This window comes from Sapajus apella, unplaced genomic scaffold, assembly GCF_009761245.1.
Source record: "Sapajus apella isolate SASKATOON/1434 unplaced genomic scaffold, GSC_monkey_1.0 scaffold6, whole genome shotgun sequence".
In the NCBI taxonomy this organism is placed as follows: domain Eukaryota; kingdom Metazoa; phylum Chordata; class Mammalia; order Primates; family Cebidae; genus Sapajus; species Sapajus apella.
Window position 1 is genome coordinate 55973133 of NW_022436946.1, and position 4842 is coordinate 55977974.

Sequence of the window (4842 nt, forward strand, 5' to 3'; positions counted from 1 at the left end):
TGTCAACAATTTACACTTATATTAAGAAAGAATACTTAACAATACACTTAATTCTGTTTACAGTGTCCTCAAAACAAATTTGATTTTAAAATACAACCCCCTTCCACTAATGGAGAGATTGATGTGGCTCTTCAATACTGAAAATGGGAAATTCAGTCAATGTGTATAAAACTATTTTTTATATTAAATCATCCATGCTAAATTATCCAATGGCAAGTCCAAATGGCATCGGAAGACAAAAATGTCTATGAACACATCAGCCTTCTAAATTTGCCCTGTACTTCCATTGTCTCAAAGATAAAATTAATTACAATTATTATTAATTCGTATTCATTTTATGCTGTGATTTTAGGCGAGAAATCAAACACAGTATAAATCAGTATTTCCTTCTTTTGCAAAAGAACTGGATTTCAAGGAGGCTACAGTCATTATCATAAGTTATTTACTAGCATTTGCTTGAATAAGTAATAAAAAATGTGGAGTTAAAATTTCTTGGAAATGACAATTAAGAAAAGGACCTTCATAGGGGAACAAAAACAAGCATTTTAACATAAAAGCATTAAAGGTTGACATAATGAGGCCTTTCTCATAGGAACCAAGAACAAAATAGTTCTTTCGCTTCTGGTTTATTTAGACCTCATAAGTCAAAGGTGGAACCAAATATACTTACTGAAGAAAAGCTGAAAGTTTTATACTACTGATATAAGGTCATATAAGCTCCAATATATAGGAATACATTTTCTTCCCCTTTCTTCTCTCTTCTTTCCTCTTGTGCCACTGAATGGACTTCAAAGGATGGAAAAGAAAAGAGCATAGCATAAAGTAGATTCGTATGTTATTCCAAAATTAAAAAGAAAAAAATTTAAGGCAATGTTATTAGTAAATTTTAGTGCATTATGGTTTGCAAATATTAAAATTGCTGCAGTTTCTTTTCAAAATTGATTTTAGTGAGTTTTTTCCTATGCTCTTAAGTGTGCATACATGTTGTGATATACTAATGTTATAGTACGCATTGAGAATTATAATAGCATGCATTTTAAAAGTCCTGGGAAAAATAATTTCAACCCACCTTTCAGCCCCCAGGAAAGCCTGAGCAGAGCCTAGGTTCCCAGGACTGAGGATGCATAGACGATTGTTTCTGTGCTGCCACCAAAGGCAGATGGTATAGTGAAGAAGGCTCTTCTCTAGGACAAATAATGGTGAGGGTCCAGGAAGACCTATGGGTGGTGGGGGAGCAATGGATAAAGGAGGGACACTTGTCTTTAGATGTCTGTCTTTGCTGAAAGCACAGCTCTGAATGTCCTCACAATGTGTTCTACCCTTTTTCTAATCTTCTAACAATGAACTGTGTACATGTAAATATGTTAATTTGAATTTCTATATTCATTACCATTATAATAATTTGTCATTGATTCATAATTTTTATTAGAAAGTTTATAATTCCATTCTTCACAGAAGTCCAGTATGAAGATATTTTAACTTAATAGTCTTACAGTATTGACACATATGAATTCACCCTAATTTGATCCCAATTTATATTAAAAAAATATAATATCCTCTCCCTTATATTTATTTTTAAAGGTCAAATAGTCTTTGAATACATCAGTAATAATGTTTGAGATGACGAGTCATTCTAAAATGCAGAATTAGATGATATATAGATAGATAGCTCTTATGCTTTGATAGGAAAATAATCTGTCCCTAATTTCCATACGTTATTGAAAGTATTTATAAACATTAGTGTTATTTGTAATGCCAAGTGAAATAAAATATGTTAGGTTGTAGTGGTAGTATTAGATCAACAAATTCTAGCTATTTAATCAAGCATTCTCTTATCTGATAAAATTAATAAACCAAAGAAATTAATGGAGTTAAAGCATAAACACTGTGAAAGCCTAGGTATAAACAACAAAATGTGTTTCTGGAAGAGTAAAGAATAACTTGGATGTAATTAGGTAAAATACATTTATAGTTCTAAATAGCATGGCGTGTCACATACTAATGACCTATAGAACTTGAATCCTCATTATGAATAATATTTATAATAAATATAGACATGATATCACAAGATTTTTCTCTCCAAAATAGGTGAATGTGGTGTGTGTGCATGTGTGTGTGTGTATGCCTTCTATAAGTTATAACAAGTTAATTTAGATTTTATAAATAAAGCAATAATATACATAACAATGATTTCCAAATATGCATTAATTGTGTATTTATGTGAAACTCTTTACCGAATTTTCATTTATTGGAATCACTTTCAGCACTACAGAATTAACTCTATTAACCAACTAATTCAACTAAAATGAGATCTGGGAAAATCATCTTTGCATACCTTTAGAATCTGATTTTTGAAACTACAGTATATATAACTCCTATTTGCATTATTTTACAAATCACTGTACTGTTCAATTGCATTATTAACCTTTATATCTTTGATTTTAAACCTATTTGATTTTAAATTTAAAATCTATTCATCCATTAACTGTTGATTAGCTTCAAAATTAGTCAAATGAAGCCCAGCTATTATTTTACCTTAAGGACCCCAGAGTTGCCCTGGCAAGTAGAGCTAGTGCTAACTACAAGCTTCCTAGAGAAGCCATTTTGATTCAATTTGATTATGCTTAACAAACATTTCTTGACCAGACCGGGCCTGCAAGCTGCTAAAAGAATAAAGATGGGTCTGTTTTAATCCTTATCTGTAAACATGTTTGAAACAGTACTGTCAAAAGGAAAGTATGATGCTGGAGGACTGTTAAAGAGCTGCAGCAACTTTCTACCTCTGAAAGTGAAGACTGGGATTTAACCTTGATACAGAGTCCTTTCTGCAAGATAAACAAAATTATCAAGACTTTTTATTCATTTAGCTGTAAAACAAACACCTACTCATTTTTCCTAAGATTCTTCCCCAATGCAGATGGTGAAAAATAAGTCATATGTTCAATTTCATGAAGGGGATTGGGTGCTTCTCAAGTTTAGAATAATTTACCTTTCTTACATTTGTCATTAGGCCCTCCAATGTCTGAAGATTACTAATTATTCTTAGTATATACTTTTAACTTTATGTCATCAGTTGTCACAATGATCGGAAGCTAAAACCAAACATATCAGTGAAGTCCAAACTTCTTTTTATCTCATCATTTACAGAAGCCTAAGAAAAGACAATTGTCTTGGTTTGGGTTCCCCTTGAAAGAGATCCTGAGAAAAAGTTTTGAATGCAAGTACAGAGTTTATTTGGGAAATCAAACCAAGTCTGAGAATCTCCAGAAAGAGATAAGGACATGAGGCAAGGAAGCGAAAAAATCAAGAGGGTGCATAGTGAAGCCAATTACCAAAGAGGGAAAGTGGAGCTCAATCCTATTGGCAAAATCTGGGAAACACTACAGAAGATACCTTAGAGGTACTCTAGGAAAGAAGCCGAGATGTTCATCCTTAACAATGAGTCCCTTATTTGTTGAGGGAAGATTTAGGGAATATTAATTCTTGGCACTTCTGGTATGCTCTCTGTAGGAATCAAATATGAAGAGCCAAAAAAAAAAAAAAAAAAAAAAAAAAAGTCTTCATACCAAGAGGATCACAATATATACATAGCAAGCAGCCTTAGATATATACATTTATATTAAAGAAAACACAAAGGCTATAGAGACCAAGGATTGAATGCTGAGTAGGATTTTTTTAAACAGCCAATCAAGGACTCCAATCTAACAGGGTTTAGGAAGGGTCTTAAAGTGAGGAAATGGTGTAGAAGTTACGTAGTGGGTCTTAAACACAAAAGACTTTCTAGAGAAGCTGTTTCATTTCAATTTGATTACAAATAAACATTTCTTGAGCAGACCAGGGCCTGCAACATGCTAGAAGAATAAAGATGGGTTTGTTTTCATCCTTATCTGTAAACATGTTTGAAACAGTAGTGTCAAAAGGATCCATATCGGGAAGGCAAAATCTCTGAATGTTTCTGAGGAGCTGACAGTATCTGAGTTTGTTATTTAAGCTCTGAGTTAGCCGGAGATGATCTGCTGTGTATGTGCAGTGTTTTAAGGTTATAGTGTCCAGGGGCTTCTCTTTTGTACGTAAAGCCCCATCTGAGGATTCTGGAATTTGCTGACCCTGCTTTGTGTGTGACATGCTGGCGTCGGGATTATGTTTCCAGCTAGGTTGTCCCAAGTATCTGCAGACTGGGTGGTCCACGTGGGGTTTCTCAGGTCAGTGCCAGGAGAGAAAATAATAGCAGTTTTGAAAGTACTATATTAATCTCAGGCAGCATCTGGGGAATCAGCCATATTCTCACTGATAGGAAAAATAAGTTAAGTATTTTCTCTACAGTTAACTAATAGGGCTTAACAATTTCGTTTATCTTGCAGAAATAAGAATATGGCAATTGGACCTGAAGGAAAATGATGTCTCTACAATTAACAATCATGGGGCTTGGAAGGCCCAAGGAGAAAACTAGGTGAGTTTTAGTCCTAATTATATGAGTTCTGGAAATTAAATGTTGTAGTGATAATGAAAGGTCTGTTCATGTTGTAAAACTACAAGATGTAACAGAGGTAACTACTCATACATGGAAATAGATTTACCAAGGTTGGGCCTAAAGGCATGATTCTTTGGCCTAGAAACTTGGCCAAGAGAGATTAAGACTGTGATGAGGAAAATAATGAGAAGGAAGAAGAGGGTACTAGTAAATGTCTAATAATAGATCTATACTCATATTAATAAGAAAATTTTAAAGATATACCTTTTTCTCTCATATTTACAATAATTATAATTATACAGAGTAGGAAATGAAAATTTCTAAAAATCTAGAGATAAAAATTTAATCCAAGGTGGTCAGATGCCAAATCT

At 33.3% G+C, this 4842-nt stretch overlaps 1 long non-coding RNA gene across 1 annotated transcript; it reads left to right on the forward strand.

Moving 5' to 3' along the window:
- Positions 1-4066: 4066 nt before the first annotated feature.
- LOC116549071 lies at positions 4067-4451 on the forward strand. Its single transcript, XR_004267700.1, has 2 exons — positions 4067-4202; positions 4362-4451. It is a non-coding gene; the product is annotated as an uncharacterized LOC116549071 (long non-coding RNA).
- The last annotated feature ends 391 nt before the right edge of the window (positions 4452-4842 follow it).